This window comes from Natator depressus, chromosome 6, assembly GCF_965152275.1.
Source record: "Natator depressus isolate rNatDep1 chromosome 6, rNatDep2.hap1, whole genome shotgun sequence".
Taxonomy (NCBI): Eukaryota; Metazoa; Chordata; order Testudines; family Cheloniidae; genus Natator; species Natator depressus.
This window is the reverse complement of record NC_134239.1, coordinates 43,095,113-43,118,211: the sequence shown is the minus strand read 5'-3', so window position 1 is coordinate 43,118,211 and position 23,099 is coordinate 43,095,113. Positions and strand designations below refer to the sequence as shown.

Here is a 23,099-nt window from a genome sequence, read left to right as displayed (position 1 = left end):
TCGGCCACCAACACCACCCAGCACCCACCCCAAACCCAACAACCAAAGAGTTACAGCCCACAGGAGACTAGGCTATTGTGTTAGATAGGCAGAGAATAGGAGGGATCAAGGTGCACCAGTGCTCAAGGCCCCTGCAATGGCAGGGAAATGATTAAGTGAGATATACCCAGATAATCCTGGCAAGTGACCTGCACCCATGTGCTGCAGAGGAAGGCAAAAAATCCCAAAGTCACCGCCAATCTGACCGGAGGACAAATTCCTTTCTGACACCACATATGGTGACCAGTTAGATCCTGATCATGTGAGCAAGAACCAGCCATTCAAGTACCTGAGAGAGAGAGAGAGAAAGAGAATGCTTGGTGTCACGTCAGAACCCTGGCCCAGTGTCCCCATTCCAGCCATGGCCAGTGCTGATGTTTCAGGGGAAGGAGATAAAAAAAACAACCATCCCAGATTTCACTGCAGGGGGCGGGGAGAGGAATACCTCCACTCTCCCTCCAACTGACAAGGCTCAAGAAGGGAAGAGTAATGAGATCATGTGATTACATAGGCTACTTATTACTATGCATTATCAATAGCTCAGTGCTGTACAAGAGGCAAAATAAAGAGGCTTTTATTCTAAACTCATTCAAGGTCGTTAAAATTATGCTCATAAACTCCTATTTTGGCACTTAAGTAAGTGGCCTGATATTCAAACATGCTGAGCTCCTAACAGCTCCAACTGAAAACAATGGGCACCTAAATATGGACGTGGAACCCTAACTTTAGGCTCCCTCCCTTTTGAAAATCATGGCCTAAGTTTTAATTTAAGAAGAGGCTCATGGACAGTTTTGGTTCTTCCTTTGAGGCATATGGGGCTCTGGCCCACTTTGACAACAAGAAACAAAAGAAAATAAATTCACAATCATCTGGTTATATGCTGCATTCACAGGTGGTAATTTAACAGCATAGTCCCTGATTCAACAAGGTATGTAAGCATATGCATAACTTTGGAGTCCCATTTAAATAAGTGGGATTACTCACATGCTTAAAGTTAGGCACATGCTTAAGGGCATTCACGTGTAGGAATGGTTCAAAAACCTTAACCAAAGTTCTCTACTTAGAGGATCCAGATTTCATTGCTTTGACAGCCATAAGAAAAGGACAGAGTAAGTCCAAAAGGGCTTTAGAAGAGCATCTAACAAGCAGTTACAAAGAGCTTGCAATGCCTTCACCTAAAGTTCTGGCTAAATGCTACTGCTGCTGATGGCAGGTAATTGATGTATAAGGATGTATTCCCATTCATCATACAAGTAACAAGTATTTTATGTGTTAACTCAGAAAGAAAGATCAGCCTGATTCTTCTTGACAGTTTAATAAATGAGTCAAACCAGATGACTTTTAACATTAATTCAAATCTTTCCAAATGTTTCTGTGGATTTATCATCAGAAAAATACTGTTTAGGATAGTATCAGAATTGCTATTCTTCATACTCATTGCAACTTTGAGTCAGATTATTCTGTAATAATTCTGCATTGAATAACACACTCCTGCCAATAGCTTCTTGCTCTCCAAACAATTGTCATTGTCATAGTAACTAGCTGAGGAAGGAAAACAAAGGAGCCCCTTGCATAGCGTTAATTATGCAAACAAGAAAATGAAGGAGTATTATGCAAAGCTACAGGTTCTCTGTTTGTCCTACAGATATTAGAAGCATAAAAATCAATCATTTCCCCAACTTGCATTTTTGATACGACACGGGGTGATATGAATGGAATGTATCGTATAAAATTTAGAGATTTCGTACAGGAATATTCTTCCTAATAAAGCACCTAGATATGAAAGAACATTTATTCCATATTTAATGAGTGACTAAGATTTTTAAAAGACCACTGATTTGTGCTGATTGCTTACTCTGTAATGTGGATTTTTCTTTTGGGGATTTTTATGCAGTTGTTCAGGAAATGTACGAAATGGTAGATTAAACAAAAACAACAAAACCTGGTTGGTAATAACTTTAGGATAATAAAGCCAAACATATTGCTTCTCATAACATAACTAAAATGGGCTACTGAGAGATCAACAGAATAGAGGGATTGGATTTAATTTTGTAAAATATTTAGTCTATAGGAAAGAGTAGGAAAAGAAAAGAAAAACCTAGAGGTTCAGGGGCTATTGTTAGTACAACTTAGGTGGAAATGAGTTTCCAAAGATGACAGGCGTGCCGGATGAGATTCAGATTCGTGCACTACTTGTTAAAAAAAAAAATAGCAGCAGTAACATCAGACAGGTGAGCTCTTAAAAAATAAGTTGTCACTAAGGCGACGCTCTAAATAAACCCAGATTCCTGCTGCGGCAGCTCTGCACATGACCTTGAAAATAAATGAGTGTCTCTTGATAAACTTGCAGATATTTCTGGAGGCAGTGACATCTGAGGCAGCAACAGAAAGGAAGAATAAGAAGGAACAGAAATAATTACTCTGAAAATACTTTGGGCTCAATTGAGATGTTGCAAGGTGCTTGAGGGTCTCTCTAAAGGTGCCGTTAGTTTTGTTGGGAGCTGAGGGTGCTGAGTACCTTGCAGAGCTTTCCCCATATCACCTTGGATATTCCAAGTAAAACAAATGACATAATATAGACCTTGAGCTTGAAAGCCCCACATTCCCTGCAGTATGAATGTAACTGAATACCACTGAGTTCTGTAGAGTAGAGATCCTTTGCTATAGGACAGATGGAAATATAAGACTCCAGGTTTGCAGATATCTCTACAAGAACTATAACTATGTTTAATGATTATTAGCATAACAGAGTAAATTAAATTGACAGTAAAATCTATTACAGTATTGCCAACCTCAAACATTGAAAAATCATAACTCACTCCTCAAAAATCATGAGATTGTTGCAAAATAATAAATGTTGGGTTTATTGTATTTGTCTTCTGGTTTCTGAGCCTTCAGGATACACTTTTAAAGCTTTTCTCTGCAACCACGAGGGCTAGAAACTTACTTTTTTAAAATCAAGGCTGAGATTCTTACCTAATCACAGGAATCTGGGGGCTGGAACTTTAAGAAAAACACCAGATATCATGTGATACACATGACAAAATCAGAAGAGCTGGCAACACTGCTATTATTATTATCATTCCATGCAATATAATTCAAATGTTATTTTGTCATCTCTTCTTAGAAGACATCACCATTCAGAGAGATACATTTGAACATTATGTTAATATAAAATAATCAAGATTTACTCGTGTCACAAAAGTTGCTCAAATACTGGTGTTTCTTTCTGTAAATGTACAAGATCATCTAAAATGTAAGTAAAGTAATGTGTGACATTATGGAAGAGCTTTTTAATGGTGAAGGAAAACCCAGGGATTGTTTTATCTTTGTTCTCGTCCTATACAAAAGATCATTTTATTAAAACAGGTGAATTGTGGAAAACACCTGATTCACATCCCTTCCCTCCCCCTCTTAATTTTGACAGATGAATGCAGGAAAATGGAGGCAAAAACCTTAGAATATTGTTTGAATATTTGATGGTTATTTATTATAAATGATTTGGCATGACCAAATCACATAGCACAGGTGAAACACATGAAACAAATACTTGATTTTACAAATCAGCTGAAGTTAATATTCAGTTTTCTGTATATAATTTAAAATGCAATTTATTAGAACCTCTGTTTTTTCGTAGTTTACTTGCTTTTCAGAATTCATATAGCTTTTGTCACTTTCTGCTTTGGAAAACAAGATTAACAAACACATGTGTCATGTTGACCTACATGGAGCAAACTGTTGGGTTAAGGGGAAAATAGATTATTTCTCTGAGCCCTTAGGAGATAGTGAGCTGAAAAAGAAATTTACTTGGCAGGAAAAAGGTGGTGAGATTTAAGGCCGGGGTTCCCCAATGGAGCTTATGGTGGTTAAGTGCCCAACTCTTATTTCAATGGAGATTGGGCTTCTAACTCCCTTAACCTCTGTGATGGGGTAGTCTGCCATGGAAGGTAGTAGTGCTAGTGGTTAGCCCACCCCATCCGCTGGCATAGCCTTATAAGGGCTTGGAAAGATCCAATAGATATCGAGAGAGACCTAAGAATCCTGGGAATGAATGGTGCTAGAGGAAGGAATCCTGACAGCCTTGCAGAGAGGGCAAGGTAAGGCTTCCCTCTCACCCAATCAACAGAGGAGGAGTTGGGAGAAGGGGACTAGCATAAAAGATGCCTTCTCGCTCACAGCAAGCATATGCTGATAGGGGAGGGATGACCTGCTGACCCCTCCAGCTTGGAAGGCTCATTGGAGCAGGTGTTCAGGTGAAGGGAGCTGACAAAAGCTTTGTAGCTGACTCTTCCAAAGCAAGAGGCCTGAGACCCAAGCCCCAGTTACAGGAAGAAGGCTGAGGTGGAGCTCCTGCTTGAAGGAGGGGAAGACAGACTATCCTAAGGCAAGAGGTCTGAGAGACAACTCCCAGCCCCAGAGAGAGGGTTGTGGGCCAACTCCTGTCTAGAGGAAGGAGATATTCATTATTCTAAAGTTGTCAGACAAAAAGGACTGCCCACAATACAGCCTAGCTGCTGCAGAGAAGGGCTAGGAGAGACTGGGCTTTGAGAAAGCACCTTTGTAGCTAGCTAGGGAGAAGCTGTGAGAAACCACAGATCAATGCAGGGACCTAATGAAGCTGTCAAAAGGTAGGATGAATGTAGGAGCAACTCAGGAAGGTGGTGGAACAATCCTTATCTGCGTAAAACAGGATCCCTTGGTAAGTACCCAAAGGGGAGAGCGGGATTGAATTCCGCTGCTCTCCTCCAGATCAAGAGGTCAAGTTATGAGCACCAGAAGTGGAAGAGTCCAAGAACTGTGTGACACCAGAACATTTGAAAGGGGCGCTAGATTGAGAGAACCCCTGCAACACCCCATTTGGACACTAAGGGACATGATGGAGGTGAGAGGTGTGACTACAGGCTCCTTTGGAAATCCAAGGTTGTGTTGATATGAACCTGGGAGAAGGAATGGGGGAAATTGTCTTGCAGGTGAGCAGGGAGAAAGAACCACAAGATTGGCTGAAAGAACTATTTCTAACTAGTCTAGCAGTAGCCCAGCTGGTAATGCAATATGATGGCAATAGCAACCACTGGCTGTGTTGAATGGCATACAGTTACATGTTATAGGTAGAACCTGTATAACTGCTATGTGAGGTGGGGGTGGGATAGAATTATGTGCCGAAAAAGGCAACAAGGAATAAGACCTGTCCGCATATCTTGAATAATGTATTTAGGAGGGCTAAAACACCTTCGGGAGGGCATCTGATGAGCTGAGAAGAACCCCATTAGTTGAGGCTCTAATGTTAGAGTTCAAAGGTTTAAGGAAGAGTCTGTGCCTCACTAATAATGAGGGTTCCTCCTCAGTGAAAACAGAACATCTTTTATTTTACTTTGCAAAGGCTGTTTGTGGTACAGAAATATACCCTGTAAACCGTGTGTTTGTTTGGTTTAGTTTTCATGTTTGTTGCATCAATAAAATCTGCACCTGTTTGTTCTGGCACCAGCAACAGTTAGTTGTCTAGTCTATATAAATATTTCCCACCTGCCTTGCTTAGCACTCTTCCAGTGATTCACATCCAATTCAATTGCTGTGGGTAATTAGCAGGCCAGCTAGTTCAGGAGAGTCAGGTACTTTTCTTTGGACATCTTCAAACAGGTATTTTTACGGCCAGCACATCTCTATTGGAAATTCTCTGAGATATATAGGAGAGAAAAATAAGAATGAATTTGTGGGTGATGCGTGTTTTGAACAGGCATTAATAATTGATGTACCTGGTGAGAAAGACAGCAATAGCCACTCAGAGGGATTATCATAGTAACCATGAGAGCAAAGTCCAAGTGGTCTCTGACGACGATAGATATGTGCATATCTTAATACACACTGTTAGATGTTTTATATCTAATGGCTCATATAATACTGGCAGTCTATTTATTAACTTCATATATACATGTGCTTCTGGAAGTTTGTCAGGGGCAAGACTGGGCCAGGCACAAGTGCACAAACAGGGGCGAGAACTAGGAATCTTTACCTCCTCCTTGGCACCTCGGCACAGAAGGCAGGTGAAATTTCAGTCCTTGCATTTCCCTAAGAGACTAGTAGAGTTGGCTGGGCTGGCAGAGGGGCGCTTACTGCCCACTATAGAAAAGGTGGTGGAGAGGGAGCACTTCCCAGGAGCTCCAAGTGGCATTGTTTTGGACACATGGGAAGAAAGACAAGAGGCCACAACTTTATTAGCTAAACTCACCTTGGAACTCTCTGGCAATAGTTTGTACAATGCAGGTCATGATTCCTCTATTAATTACTTGCACCTGGGGGAAGGCTGATCGCCACCCCTCCACAACTGGTCCCAGCCCATTGCTGGGATCCGACTGCCCTGCCCTTGTACAAAGGTTGAGAGGGTGGGGAAAGGAGGTTGTCTTCACACTGTACCAGACATTAGGGGTTCCGACCCCATTCAACTTCTGCAGAAGATGTCTTTCTCCCCAAATTCATTTCCAAATCTGGTTTATTAGGGAAATGTACCCCATCACCTGCCACAGGGAGGTACCAGCAATTAACTTGGTTGCTTTCCCACATCCCACCGGCATCCCAGGTAGTTCACATCCCCTTCCCTAACACCAGGGTTTTACATAGGCTCTCAGAGGGGTGGTTTCTCTGAGGGGTAAAAAGAATCAACAAGGGAAGATTTAGGTAGACTTTTCGAGTTTAGGGATTTGCAGTGGAGGGAGGAATCTGACACCCTGTCTCAGTGTCCAAAAATTGATTAAGGGATGGCAAGTTGAATCATAGCCTCCACGCATTCTTGTAGTACTGAAATTGGCCCAGTCAGAGCAGTACAGACTTGCCTTGTGTAGAGGTCCTGATGCCAGACAACACTTTCCTTACAGGAAGAGGAGTTACCTTGGAAATGCAAATTTCAGTTCATGGTGATGTCAAAGTATACAGATTGTTGAAGTTTCCCTAGTGAAGTGGATTTCCATTTGTGCAGGATTGGAGGGATTACATCCACAACACCTCTTGGAATAGAATATTGTTCATCTGGCCCATGGAAGTTCAGTGGTGAGGCAGGTTTGAGTTGGCCTGGATGGAGAAACATGCCCTAAGGTGAAAAAATGCATCATGAGGGTCAGTGTTTGGATCTGCAGGCACAGAAATTTGCACTGATCAGCCAGTTCATCTAGAGGTTCACAGCTGGACCTCAGTGGTGGCATGGTTTGGGCCTCTGGGTTGGCATGGCAAATAGAGCATGCTTTGGGACCAGATGATGCCCCTCTTATATTCTTTAGGAGCCCAGAAGCAGCTGCCAGGAATGATTATTGTATACCTGGGTGAAAACCATTTGAGATTTTGTAAGGCGGTAGACTTAATCAAGAGAGCAGAGAGAGATTTGAGGCAGATCCAGGGCATCACTTGGAAGTAACAGAGGAGGAGAAGGACCTCGGAGTATTGGTTGATCACAGGATGACTATGAGCCGCCAATGTGATATGGCTGTGAAAAAAGCTAATGTGGTCTTGGGATGTATCAGGTGAGGTATTTCAAGTAGAGATAAGGAGGTGTTATTAACGTTATACAAGGCACTGGTGAGACCTCATCTGGAATATTGTGTGCAGTTCTGGTCTCCCATGTTTAAGAAGGATTAATTCAAAGTGGAACAGCTACAGAGAAGGGCTACTAGGATGATCCGAGGAATGGAAAACCTGTCTTATGAAAGGAGACTCAAAGAGCTTGGCTTGTTTAGCCTAAACAAAAGAAGGCTGAGGAGAGATATGATTGCTCTCTATAAATATATCAGAGGGATACATACCAGGGAGGGAGAGGAATTATTTAAGCTCAGTACCAATGTGGACACAAGAACAAATGGATATAAACTGGCCATCAGGAAGTTTAGACTTGAAATTAGACGAAGGTTTCTAACCATCAGAGGAGTGAAGTTCCGGAACAGCCTTCCAAGGGCAGCAGTGGGGGCAAAAGACATATCTGGCTTCAAGACTAAGCTTGATAAGTTTATGGAGGGGATGATATGATGGGATAGCCTAATGATGGGATGATATGATGGGATTGCCTAATTTTGGCAATTAATTGATCTTTGACTATTAGCGATAAATATGCCCAATGGCCTGTGATGGGACATTAAGTAGGGCGGGATCTGAGTTACTACAGATAATTCTTTCCTGGGTGTTTGGCTGGTGAGTCTTGCCCACATGCTCAGGGTTTAGCTGATAGCTATAATTGGGGTTGGGAAGGAATTTTCCTCCAGGGCAGATTGGCAGAGGCCCTGGGGTATTTTTGCCTTCCGCTGCAGCTTGGGGCACAGGTCACTTGCTAGAGGTTTCTCTGCACCTTGAAGTCATTAAACCACGAGTTGAGGACTTCAGTAGCTCAGGTATAGCTCAGGGGTTTGTTACAGAAGTAGGTGGGTGAGATTCTGTGGCCTGCGTTGTGCAGGAGGTCAGACTAGATGATCATAATGGTCCCGTCTGACCTTAAAGTCTATGAGTCTATCTTCTGACAAAACTTTTATGTGTAACATAGTGTAATTGGCAATCATTGCTCAGGTTTTCATTCTGCCTGGCTAGACCCCAGGCTTGTAAAACTTACAAACTATACTCTGAAACAGGGGAAAAAAAATATGAACCACATAGCTTCATCCCTTGAAAGTATGAAGGAATGTTAAGGTTTACTTTGTGGAGGGAAAGGTCCCTCTCAGGGATAAAGGCTTGTGGCATTTGGGGAAAAGATGAGGTTTAGAATCTATTGGGAACATAATGTGACCCTCCTAATCTGTCTGACTCATGGAGGAAACTGTGGTGCCATTGCCTGTCACCCTTGCTTTTATGCTTTACACATCCACAGGATACCAAGGGAAATGGAATGGGGTTTGCCAGCTCTTAGGGAGAAGAATGTCAACCACTTCCCTCTCGATGAGGGTTGGGGGCTTCCAAACTATTTTTTCCCCCATGCCTTTGCTTCTTTCCTGGTGAAGAATAGAGGAGACACAGAGTCATTCAGGAATCAAACTGAACTGGTTCTGTTCCGGGAAATATTCAGATTTTGATCAAAAGAAAGCCCTCATCCATTTTAAATGTCTGTTTTGCACAAATCCATTTTACTACAGGCTGAGAAAACCACTATAAGAATTGGCAATAGCTTTCCCGATAGAAAAAGTAGGACGAATTCTATATGATATTCTCACAAATCCAGCATTTCCTCATTTGGGACAATAGTGATAAACATATGCAGTGTTTGTAACCTAATAAGCAAGAGGCTTTTCTACTGTATCAGAGTCAGTAACAAACCAAACTGCCTTTCTGCAATTGCTTTGTAGGGTAATTGTTCAGTAAGGACCAGACACTTATATTTAATAATACCTTTCATCTTTGTGCTTTAAATTACCCTTGTTGGGATTATTTCTCTGTCTCCCATTTGACTCTTAAAGCATTTTGCTCAGAGACTGTATTCTAGTCTCTGTGTTCACATTTTTATTGTTTAGTTTTAATGTCAATTTCTCATCTCATTTTTTTTCCAGGTTTTTTTTAGTTCTTCCTCTTAGATTCTATCAGAGCTTACACTGGTATGTCTCCCCTCTGTAAAACACTTTTGGTTTCCTGTTCTTTTAGTCTACTTCTGTTGTTTATATTGTCCTATAAGATATTTCAGATGTAACAGATACATTATACAATGATCAGAAGGCGTTCCACTCACTTTCCTATAAGAAAAGGAGTACTTGTGGCACCTTAGAGACTAACAAATTTATTTGAGCATAAGCTTTCGTGAGCTACAGCTCACTTCATCGGATGCATCGAATACAGACTAACACGGCTGCTACTCTGAAACCTGTCACTTTCCTATGTGGTTCAAAACTACATTGATTCACAATATATTTTGCCGAGCTGTGTGAAGTATTGAATGTTTGTTTTGTACAAGTTTCACTGGGAATCTGACAGATTTCATGCCCAAATCTACAAAAATCAGATATGGTTGAGTTTTCTCAAAAATCATTCCTTTCCCTCCATTAACTTGGAGTTGTTTTCACATTTCAACAAAATTTTAGGGAGGGAGAAGAAGGAATGGAAGAAATCCATAAGAAAGGATACTTGAAGTTGGGGCCTCCATGTTCCATGTATAACAAAATACTCAATATGAAACATTTTCGGAAATAATCTTGCATTAGCAGAGGAATGGGAGAGGGGCCTGATAAAATGCACACTGAAGTCAGTGGAAGTCTTCCTATTAGAAGCCTTTCCATTGACTTCAATGGGTTTTGGATTAGTCCCTGGATGACTTACTCTAACAATCCTCTTTCATCTAGTTATCTACATATGCTAGGGTTTTCTGTAGTACCCAACACCATAGTATCTAATCACTCCACAGGTTCATTAGATCTGAATTATAATATTAAATTACAGTATTCCTTATAACAGTAGACCAGGGATCGGCAACCTTTGGCACATGGCCCATCAGGGAAATCTGCTGGCGGGCTGGGATGGTTTGTTTACCTGCAGTGTCCACAGGTTCGGCTGATCGCAACCCCCACTGGCCACGGTTCGCCATTCTAGGCCAATGGGGGCTGCAGGAAATGGTGGCCAGCACATTCCTTGGCCCACGCCGCTTCCTGCAGCCCCCATTGGCCTGGAATGGTGAACCGTGGCCAGTGGGAGCTGCAATCAGCCGAACCTGCAGACACTGCAGGAAAACAAACCATCCTGGCCTGTCAGCAGATTTCCCTGATGGGCCGTGTGCCAAAGGTTGCCAATCCCTGCACTAGACATATTAGCCAGCAGGTACTTTAAGCAGATGTTACTGAAAAGTCCATTGTAAATTTCCAAAAAGAAAACTTTTAAAAATCCCCTGTAAAATTACTAAAAGAATATTTGATACCATTTTAGCAGAAGCCTTAAACATAAAATGGATATAAATATTAAGAAAAGAGTCTCTCACAACAGTAAATGAAAGTAGTCTAACTTACTGCCTCCTTTTTGTGAGCCTATTTTTCCTGAATTCAGGATTGTGTCAATGCACCTGTACCCTGTATTTATAAAAACAAATATCCACAAGGAATATTATACCTTAAACTTGAACTCTATTAATGAAGAAAAATTGAAAATTACAGATCAAGACATTTCATCTTGAACACATATACCAGCTCTTGTGCAGATATTGTAAACTCCCAGCATTAACAAGGGAAGACAATAATTCCATTCCAAGTCTCAGGAAAGTTAAACTTTTAATTACCACAGTCAAATCCGGACACATTGTTGCGCCAATTCCCAGCTTCTTAACTATAGAAACTCTTAACTTAATAGACTTAGCTTGTCTTTATCTAGAATCTTCCATTTCCTGAATCCTGTGACTCTTGTCAGCCCCAAACTCACAATTCATATATTGTAAAGCCAGAAGGGATCATCTAGTCTGATCTGCAGTATAACGTAGGCGATAGGATTTCCCTGAATTAATGCCCATTGGAACTACAGCTTATCTTGTACATAAACATCCAATCTTGATTTTAAAATTTTCAGTGATGGAGAACCCACAACAACCTTTGGTAAGCTGTTCCAATGGTTAATTATCATCACTGTTAAAAATTACACTTTATTTCTAGTCAGACTGTGTCTAGCTTCATCTTCCATCCATTGAAATTTGCCCTACATTGGTCTGCTAGAGTGGAGAGTACTCTATTATCAAATTTCACTTTGCCATGTAGGCCTTCATAAACTATGATCAAGTCACCTCTTAACCTTTTTTTGGGTAAACTAATCCGATTTTTCACAAAGGCATTTTTTTCAATCCTTTAATCATTCCCATGGCTTTTCTCAGAACCCTCTCAAATTGATAAATTAATCAGGCTGCTTCATAAATTCTGTATGTAAATGAAGGAATAATCAGATGATAATTCTGAGTAACTTTAGAAATGTCTTCTTTCAACTCTTCTTTCTCAGCTCATGTTTTACTTCTTTCACCTTCATACTACAGAGAAAAAACTTTCTAAATTATGCAAACCTTTAAAGAGTTCAATAAAGAATTCAAATCCAAAGCATTTCAGTTTAACGTAAGTGTATATAATTTTATGACAAATATTATAATCTTGAAACATCACAAAGTTTGCATGTTCTGTAACCTAAGCCAAAGGTGTAGTGAGTGGAACCATCCAGAGATGATGAGAGCTGTATATTAGAACCAAGCTTCCAGAGCATTCACAGTAACAAAAGCGATCTACTCACAGGAATAAAGCACACACAATAGCAGCAGGCAATCAAACTTATGTTGATTAATGCTAGTCCGGTGATGAACCAGACTCACACCATCCAGAGAACAATCCTCTGAATTTCTCCACTGAATATGTGAAGCCAAAGCCAACATAGGCTTTCTACTCACCTATAGATCCTCAATGAGCAAAGGTTTCATAAAATTGCTTACTTGTTATTGGTGGAGATGAAGTGCCTTAGAATTTATTTAACACCCTCTTACAGCATTTGGATAACATCCTCTCTCTGTCCACCTAGAACTCTGTTATCATGTAAAGTTTTCAAAACTGGGGACTAGTCTGATCAGACATAAGACAATCAGGTATCTTCTATTCAAAACAGTTGGGTTAATTTAGCCAGTGTATCTTTTGTTGTTGCACCATAGATACTTTTCTAGTGTTTTTTCTTCTATTGACCGGTTCATTCTTTGGCTCTATAGCAGTAATTCTCCAGATGCCTGGTAACTTAAAAACATAGAAATTCCATTACCCATCTTCTGCATTTGAAAAGGCAATGGCAAATCACCTGGACATTGACACCTAGCAACCAACACAGGAGAGAGAAGAGGATTTCCTCACCTATTCACAGGAAGGCTTAACAACATTCCCAAGCTGGACAACAAAAGACTGGGAAGGTGTGAGTTGAGGAGATAAAAGTTGGAAGGACTCAGGGTTCTCAACTGGAGTCTGAGGAAGAAGGTCAGGCAGAGAGTCAGACAGATCTTGAACTAAGGAGTTTACTACAGCTTGGCTGGACTTTGGGCTAACCAGAATGGACTACACTTTTTAACCTTCACTGCTCTATGCTAACCTAAGGACTTCCTGTGCTGTGTTCCAGTTAATGAGTTAACCCTACTGTTTGATAACGCTGTGTGAGTGTTGTTGAAAATGCTTGGTTGGGTGCATTAATCCCTGAAGAGTGCAGAAGTCTGCATCAGGAGCCTGTCTCAGTTACACTTGCTGAATGGAGCGCATGGTGTAAAACAGGAATGCTAAAGGCCAAAGGCTTATTCTAAGAAGGCAGTGAAGCCATGTGGCTTACCCTGGGGGAAGAGTGAGACCCATGGAGGTTCTGGCACACTGAAGGAGTTCCGCCTGGAGGCTGTTTCAAAACTGTGGATGTGTGACAGTTTGATGTTCCACTTCTGGCAGTCTGAGACTCCCTACAATTTACTTACATTCCTTGTGCCAATATGCAGACCACGAATCTAGAACTATTAGTTACTGGAAGAACAAGAAAAACAAAATTTCAACATATTATCGAATAATTGTTGCACAACTAAAAATAAATGTGCACAACATTCGAAGGAGGTCACCTCACTATAAAAAGAAATCCATTCCTGAACTCTATTGTCCAGGAGAGGGAACTACCATCAGTGCGTAAGATATATATGTAATAAACTCATTATATGAAACAAGCTAAGGGCCCAGTTCTTCAAGCCTTCCACATGCAGAGTCCTCAGTGAAAGACCTGCGGGCAAACAGCTCGGCAGGATCATGTCTAAGGACATCCACATTGATCTTTCTATACCTTAGGTATGTATATGGCATCCCATTACCATTATCTCTGAGCACTTACAAGATTTACTTATTTATCCTTGCAGCACTTCTGTGAGGTAGAGAAGTACTATTATCCCCATACAACAGGTGGGGTACAGGGACAAAGAATGATTTCCCAAGGTCACACAAGAAGCCTATAGTAGAACAAGAACTTGAACTCAGGCTTCTCAAGTCTTAGGCTAGTGGCATAACCACTAAATCATCCTTCCTCTATGTCAAGGTTCCTCCCCCACTCTGAACTCTAGGGTACGAATGTGGGGACCTGCACAAAAGACCCCCTAAGCTTATTCTTACCAGCTTAGGTTAAAAACTTCCCCAAGGTACAAACTTTGCCTTGTCCTTGAACAGAATGCTACCACCACCAAGCGTTTTAAACAAAGAACAGGGAAAGAGACCACTTGGAGACATCTTCCCCCAAAATATCCACCCCCAAGACCTACACCCCCTTTCCTGGGGAAGGCTTGATAATAATCCTCACCAATTTGTACAGGTGAACACAGACCCAAACCCTTGGATCTTAAGAACAATGAAAAATCTATCAGGTTCTTAAAAGAAGAATTTTAATTAAAGAAAAGGTAAAAGAATCACCTCTGTAAAATCAGGATGGTAAATACCTTACAGGGTAATCAGATTCAAAACATAGAGAAACCCTCTAGGCAAAACCTTAAGTTACAAAAAGACACAAAACCAGGAATATACATTCCCTCCAGCACAGCTTATTTTACAAGCCATTAAACAAAAGAAAATCTAACGCATTTTCTAGGTAGATTACTTACTAACTTTACAGGAGTTGTAAGGCTTACATTCCTGATCTGTTCCCGGCAAAAGCATCACACAGATAGCCCAAACCCTTTGTTCCCCACACCCTCCAGATTTGAAAGAATCTTGTCCCCTCATTGGCCATTTTGGGTCAGGTTACAGCGGGGTTACCTTAGCTTCTTAACCCTTTACAGGTGAAAGGGTTTTGCCTCTGGCCAGGAGGGATTTTATAGCACTGTATACAGAAAGGTAGTTACCCTTCCCTTTATATTTATGACACTCTACATATACACAATGTCTACCAAACAGGCTGACCAAGACAAGTTAGTCAAGACAAGAGGTGATGAAATTATTCATCACAAGCAGTTGTTCTTTGGAATTTAGAGAAGGATCTCATCATTTAGAAAAGAATGCACTGTTCCATTTATTTATTAGAAGTAGATACAACTTACTACCATATAGGAATCCAAGGTCAGAATCTGGGCTTGGTCTTTTGCTCTTGGCTCACCGGAGGTTGCAGAAATAATGCAACAGTCCCTGTGGATATGCAGCATATTGTATTACTTTTTAGAAACAATCTCTAGTACTGTCATTCAGTAATAGTGATTGCCTGCATTGTGGAGCTCCGCTAACAGCTGTCATATAACTACATTTTCCTTTTCCCCATCTGCTGCTAAATGTAATAGAGGGAACCCTAGTAGAATTGGTGACTTTCTCTTCACAATCCAAAAAAAGCTCTTTAGATTTCTCAGGTCTCCTCTCACATTGTGTAATACTGCAATTTGTAAATCCTTGCAGACAACTGCCAGCTTTTACACTGTGCAACCAAGCAGGGAATTTCTTTTACATAATAACAAAATAACCTTGCCCCAGTTTAATATTCCAGGGAGTTTCTTTCTCAATTTATTTTCATGTCAGCAGAATTTCTCTTCACACCTTGAAATAATGGTTCCAAAGCATCTACTCGGAAACTTAAAATAACCAGTCATTTGTCTGGGCTCATACAGCACCTTTGGGTAATATGATAGGTTTATCTTTCACTGCATGACTGTGAATTAGGTTTTCAGTACTCATTATAGTTCATTTCATTCTATTTCACCCATTTATTTCTTGTTCTTTTCTCTTTCCAGTTACAAACAATTATCTCCTTCTTGTTATAATACTTTCTCTAATTATCTTCTATCATCCCTTTATTTTATCAATTGGCTTTTTGCTCTTTGATGTCTTTCAGTTTCAACTTCATGTAATTTGACCCTTTTTGTTAATTCGTTGGTTTTTCACTGACCTATTCTCTATTCTTTTCCCATCTTTCGTCTTTTCCTATATATTGAAATTCCAACAATTGTAGGGTTTAACTACTGTTCTGTCAGTGATGAACTTCAGAGAGCTGTCCAAACATAAAGATGCTTTTCATGATAAAGAGTAGAAGTAGAGCTTGTATGAGATTTAAATAACAATGAAACAAAACAAAAACAGCTGTTCCAGGAATTGGAAAATTGATCATAACATAAATAATTGAAAACCTAGTATTTAAAATGTCAAGCACACAGTTCCATTCATTTTACCAACTTATGGTATCTGGTATTTCACTTAATAATCAAAATGAAAAACATGTATACTTTCCTGAGACTAGGGCCTGGTCTACACTGGAAAATTAGGTCAGTTTAACTATGTCCAACAGGAATGTGAAAAATCCATACCCCTGAGTGGCATTGTTAAGCCGACCTATGTCCCCATTAGATTGTACTAGGTTGACAGAAGAATTCTTCCGTTGACCTAGCTAACACCTCTTGGGGTGATCGATTACCTACGCCAATGGGAGAACCCCCCTGTTGGCATCGGTATTGTCTATACTTAAGCACTACATCAGTGCAGTTATGCCATGTAGCGTTTTAAGTGTAGACATCACCCTAAGTTTCAGTTTCCGTGTCTGTAAAATGAGGGTAATACTAGCACTTCACAGGAGTCCTACATGACTTAACTAGCTATTGCAGGCAGAATTCTTTGAGTTCCATCAATGGAAGGTGCTAGAGAAGTGCAAAGTATTATTGTTTAATGCACAAGCCTCTTATCCCAGAGACTATATTCTGATTAATACCACAAACAGAAGTGAGTTTGGCTGTCTCATCCTAATTCTGTTTAGATAGTTCTCTGTACCATGCAGTTTGGTGGGATTAATAGAAGTCTCAACAAAGAGCAATGAGGATGCAAGTCAAGGTGTTGTTGCATTGGCAGAGTTGAAATATGTGCAGAGTACCCCACTCAAGTACCGGTTTCAGAGTACAATATGCTTGAATCTAACTAGTGCTATGAGTCCTTCTCTAGCTTTCACCAGCACCCAATTTCAATTTTTTATCACCTCCCTGCCTCTATCACTTGACATGGCTGTATTCATGACAAATACAACAAGAATTCAAGCAGTCAGCTAGCATAGCAATTAAACAAAAAGGTGTGATGGTCTGTTTTCACATTAGATAGCATTTCCTATGTGTCAGTAATACACCTCTCTTTCTCCACCACTCTAATATCTGATTACTGTACATCACTTAATACATAACGTGGCTTGAATTTCCAGGCACAAATAAACAGTCACATTTTTCTGCTTTGGAAATCATCAGAAAAAATTATGAAAAAAGATCCTTTAGTTTCTCCAATGTATATTACAATTTAGGAGCTGAGAAGGTATGGTATACCATTTTAAAAATATATTCTTACTTATGCTGATGCTAATGAAAAGTTATTGTTACTGTGGCAACTCTCTAGGATACTTAATATCCGTGGGAAAAACACACAAACATTTATCTATTTATTTATTTAATTATTTATTTTTGCTTTCTACAATGATTTCAGGGAAAACTTTTCATAGCACACTGTTACTCTTATACAGCGCTCTGAAATGCTTTTATATGGGTTAAAATTTTCTTTCTTCCTGTTCCATTCAATATGTCTGAGAATTAGGCCATTTAGTTTCCCCCCCTTCTTTCTTCGTTCCCTCCCCCCCCTAAGAATGCAGTTATTGGAACAAAGATAGTGACTCATATTTGAGATTATTTGCATGATTAAGGGTCCACAGTTGGATCCCTAAAGAAGAGTGGACTGGTTTGGATAAAATAAGAACTGATCCAATTCTTCACACAACACTTGAAATAAATCATACTCAAACCTTTGTTTATGTTTCAGAAGATTTGGAAAACTTCTCTCTGTCTTTAATATTTGCATAGCTCTTTTGTTTCTAGTTCCCACCAGTCTTTCACTGACTTCAACTGGCTTTGGATCAGACCCTAGCAGAAAAAAATACTTGGGTCAGATCCTTGGCAGGTCTAAAAAAGCATAGCTCTATTAATGTCAATGGAACCATGCAAATGTACACCAGTTGAGGATCCGGCCTCCTGGTCTTGCCATCCCTAGTCTCAGGAAATTGCAAGTGCAATTTGTACAATGACTTAAACAGGACTACTTGCATTAGTAAGGTGATAGATGTGTAAATGAGTTTTGTACAATGTATAGCAAAGCGCTCTCATGAACTACAGTAGGAAACTGCTGTTGTGTTTTGGTTGCCAATATTTCAAGGGAACATTAAATGCCTGCTTTCATTGAAATGCAAACATTTTTGTTCCTACTGGGATCTGTGAAACCTCCAACAGCTTCCCCCTTCTCTGATCTTTAACCAATCCTAAATCTAGGATCTAAGGGCTGGATCATGAACACTGAAGTCAATGGGAACTTTGCAGCTGACTTTCATGAGAGCATTAGCATGTCCTAGACTACTATATTTAAGTGGTTTATTTAGCATTTGGTCTTGCTAGTTGCTGAATGCCTTCAATTCCCTTTAATTTAAATGGGTGTTGAGGGCATTCAGCTTCTTGCAAGCTCGGGCCAATGAAGAATATGCAGGGAACTGAGGGACCTCAAGACCTTTGAAAATCAGATCTTAGGTGCCTGAATTTGGACACCCGAAGTGGAGGCTCCCTCAGAATGGATATGATTCAGTTCCACATTGATTACAGGAGCAGGCATTATGGCTGATTGAAGTGTCTCATAATGGTTCCCATACAATTAACTGCTGTGAAATAAGTACACAAGTCCTTTCTCTTGGGGGCAATTTCTGCCACCCTTAGTCATGCTAAGTAGAACTATCCTTATTCCATGAGTAGTTCCTTGAAATAAATGGGACTACTCACAGTGTAGGGTAACCATTGAACATATTTTGCCCATAGTAAAAACCTGTCAAACTCATGACCTCTCTGCACTAGATTTTGCCTTTTATCTCTTATGGGTACAACTGATGCTAAACTACTTGGCATTAATATATTGTTATGCATGTCATTATTCTCTAGGATTTGCTTGAGGTTGTTTTTTTTTTAGCATTATAATTGGCAATTTGGCAGAGTGTATGGTATGAGCTAATGAGCTGCGAGTACAGATTGTACTTGCAAATTCAAAGGCTTTATACATGAAATGTTATCATGAAAATAAGTGCTCCACCTCAGGGCCAGATTCTGCCCTCTCTCACACCTGCACAGCCTCATGCTTGGACCTAAGGGTAAAAGTTCTCGGATAAATCTGCTTGTGTAGATACAACTATTAGCCTTTAGTACATAGCTTTACAGTTACCAACCCTGGGCTAATTTCTAAGCTATGGCAGAGCAGAGATCAATGTAGCCCTGGGTTTGAAGGCAAATGAGTCTAAGCCACTTTTCTGCCTTCCCTGATCCTGTGCCTGACCGGGAGCTGAACTATCTCCTGCTACAAGTTAGAGCACCTTAAGGAGCTAAAAACAGCAGAGATGATACAATGGTGCAGGCTTTAGTGCAGGTTGTGCAAACTTTCCCAGAACCCTGGGTACGTACTTGTGTTCCAGGCCCATGCCAGAGTCCATGCCACCTCATTTTCACTACTAGTTTTAGTTTCTCAAGCTGTATTAAAGCCAGTGTGGGTATGCTACCCAAGTTGCAATCACACTGTGGATTGCAGTGTAGATGTCCAGGGAGATGGAGGGAGGAAATGGGAATTTGGGACCCAGCCCACTGTATTTACTTGTTTGAGTTGGATTATTTTTGGTGAGAAAGTGTTATATATCATGGGCAGAATTGAGATCGTGATAGTGATAGTGCTATGTGGAGTGTGCAGGAGAAGTGGGTTAATAAATTGAAATTGTAGCACCAGAATAGCACAAAATGCGTGGATATGAAATTCCTGTCTAGACTTCCCAGACATGCTGGAGACATGTATGATGTGTGAGAGAGCCCATACTTTAATTCCTGCAGTATCCCTTCCCCCTGTGGCAAAAATGACAGCTCAATTAAACCTCTGGTATTTATTGCTAGTCTCTTTTTTTTTAATTCACTATGTACTTTGTACTCATAAAGGATATTACAAATGAAATCTTTTCTGTGACTCTGCTCATGGGCTTAAAGAAAATAATGAGAACATTTAATTGTTGTCATAGATTTCCTAGATAGGGTGAATCCATGTTCTAGGAGCCAGTTATAAGTGAAGAAAAAAGGAGTTCTGACCCAACAAGTCTTTTGTGACTGGTGTAACTGGAGTATATCTCTGAAGGCAATTTACTGTGACTCTCATGTTCGCTAAGCTGGCCATCTGTTTTAACTCTCCTCTTAAAAAGGCTGTAACAGTGGAGTATTGTAGCCAATGCCCCTGATTATTATAGATACCCATTATTTATTTATAATATTTAACATTTTCTGAAGCATTTAAATGACTAAGGAGCTTAAATCCCATTTTCAAAAGAGACTTAGGAGCCAAAATCTCAATGAAAGACAATAGGATTTAGGCTTCTAAATGTCTAAGTCACTTTTGAAAATTAGGCTTTATGTTATTTGGGAAATTTTATCCAATACCTCTCTGCTTGGTGGTTGTAGTGCATGCATAATTGCCAAAATGTCATTTGTGCCTTTGAAAATCTCCCCCTACGTGTCTAGCTATGTGTATTTTTGAAAACTGGGAGCAAAGTGCTTTGTGGGAGATTAGGTCCTAAGAGGTTAACTGAGATCAACAGTTTCCAAGCTTCATATGAACACCAACAAAGAATTGGGGCCTTGTAAAGCCTTTTGCAAATTAATGTAAAGCCTTAATTACTATAACCATAAAAATGGGGAAGGTTTCAGTAGTTTTGTTTGTAAAATACATAAAAAATGACACAGGTTTTACTGATGAAAAGGTTTTACTTCAGTCTCGAAATGTCATCATCCAGCTATTAAAATTAAATACCAAAGTTTTCATATTAATAAATTTCACACTGTAATAAAATATCAAACTATTACAACAGTTCAGTTTGGATAACTTGTTTAAATGCTGCATATACAGAGAGTCACTACACTTCAGCTCAACTCAGCTGTACTTTAACCTAATATTTTGCGTTATCTGATTTGATTTTAAATACAGTAGATGGATTTATCAGGTAAATAGTTAGGAAGACAACTATCTTGCTGATGGGGAAAAAAAAGCGTCTTTGCACTCAGCTATAACCAAATTTGTTATGGAACAATCCGCAGGCTGAAAAATATTGAGTTTGCTTATTACTAGGTTGAAATTCTGACCCCATTGAAGTGAATGGGAGGCTTGCCATTGACTTCAGTAGAAACAGGATTTCAACCCAGCTGTTTAACAATAGAAGATATTTCAACAGTGGCCCCATATATGTAGAAAATATATTATAGCTAATTAGTTGCATTAAGTTAAAGCACTATATTGTGGGCAGTGTAGAGCCAGTGGGAACTCCACAAGGTAAAAAAAAAAGATATAGAAGAGATAGAGTATGTGCAGAAATGAGCAATGAGAACGGTTAGGAGTATGGAAATATCTCATAAAAAGAGACTGGAAATATTGGAACTATTTACTTTATTTCCTGAAGTAGGGAATCTAAGAATCAACATTAAGAACCCCTCACGCTTCAGGATTTAAAATAATCTCTACTACAGAGTGATTCGGAAGAAACTTTCCCTATGCACAGGTTGTTCCTACTACATGGTGTCTTGCACCTATCCTCCATGGCACTTGATACTGACCGCTGTCAGGGCCAGGAGAATGGATTTGATGGGACACTGGTTTGAATATGTTTGTTTTGATAAACTCCCTGATTTTCCAGGCAATTAAACTTCATTAAAAATGATTACTTTTTTTTTTTTTTACACATTCACACATTTTCTTAGCATCACTGTCAAGACTCTGAGACTTAAGGCATTTTGTTTAGGCATTTTGTTTAGGTTCATAGCCATAAACATGCACATATCCCTACAATCCAGTATGCTTTGTGCCTGTGAGGAGGCAAGCAGATTGATATGTACAAGCACCTGCTCTCCCGTGACTTACGCGGAAGGCAAAAATATTGGATATTTCATACTCTGCCTGCTCAAGAGAACAGAGTGCTAAGGCCAGCATGATAGGTATTAGGTAATACCCAATAACCCCCCTCGGTTTGGTCATGGTGAGTTTCCTACTAAAATGACTGTATTCTATTACTATTGTAACGCACGTTGTGGTGGGGCTCTTTTTTTAAAAATAGTGCTATGCTTTTGATTTATTCAGACATAGCATCCCTTTAAAGTGCAGCCAGGTGCAAAGTTTTGAGCATATATACCTTACAGGTGTACAAAAACCTTTATTTATCTGAAGGCATATAAAAGTTGGGGTAGTTTCCTTTAAATTTACAATAATGTTTTTAGTGAACCCTCCTACATTGCTATCCAATTTACCAGAAAGAGAAAACTTATACTGACAGGAAGGTAGTGTTATGGGGGTGGAAAATATATAGGATCCAATCAGTGGAGCGGGAGGTAGGAGGAACAGCTGTTTCTTAAGTAATGACATATAAGTGATATCAGTCCCATTGGTTTAATTACATTGTAACCTTAATTAACAAACATCTGCTTCCCATGTTCTATTCCCAAAGGCCCTGACATTTTCGACACAATCAAACATTCTTATATTCTTAATGATTAAATACTTTTGATCAAAATAAGCTACTATGCTAGATATAAAATAACAAAACTAAAAAGAAAAAAAGATATCCTTCCTTTCCATCATTTCCTCAGTTCAGATTTCCTGATTCTTTGCAACGGAGTGTGCAGTAGCCCCTTGCAAATATATATTTGCCTCCCACCCCAATAAATGTTGGAAAGAACATGAACTGTTCATATAATCATGAAGTGTGTGTGTGTGTGTGTGTGTGTGTGTGTGTGTGTGTATGTATAACTTCATTTCCAATCAACTCTGTTTCTCGTATAAAAATAACTAGTGATTCACTGTGCAGATATCAGGTATATTTTTTGTAATTCCTTGTGTTTTCCTTTATCTCTGTGGTATCCCTACAAAAACAACCCATTTTTAGGGCTTGTACACTGGCATATGATTAAGAGAGTGGGAGAAGCAGCATAAGCCTATGTACTGTACAGGAGGTCGGAGTGAATCATAGCACTAGGAAAAAACTTCAGGGCAAAGATTTGTTTTATAATAAACCTTATGGCATGAAAAATTATGTGTGTAAGAGAGAGAGAG

At 39.8% G+C, this 23,099-nt stretch overlaps 1 long non-coding RNA gene across 1 annotated transcript in view; it reads right to left on the bottom strand.

Moving 5' to 3' along the window:
- Nucleotides 1-12,891: 12,891 nt before the first annotated feature.
- LOC141990017 (uncharacterized) overlaps nucleotides 12,892-23,099 on the bottom strand; it is a 252,528-nt gene continuing 242,320 nt past the window's right edge. The window contains exons 5-7 of the long non-coding RNA XR_012640050.1: nucleotides 15,035-15,119; nucleotides 13,306-13,487; nucleotides 12,892-12,950 (exon numbers count right to left, since the gene is read on the bottom strand). This is a non-coding gene — a long non-coding RNA (uncharacterized LOC141990017). The remainder of the gene's footprint in view (nucleotides 12,951-13,305; nucleotides 13,488-15,034; nucleotides 15,120-23,099) is intronic.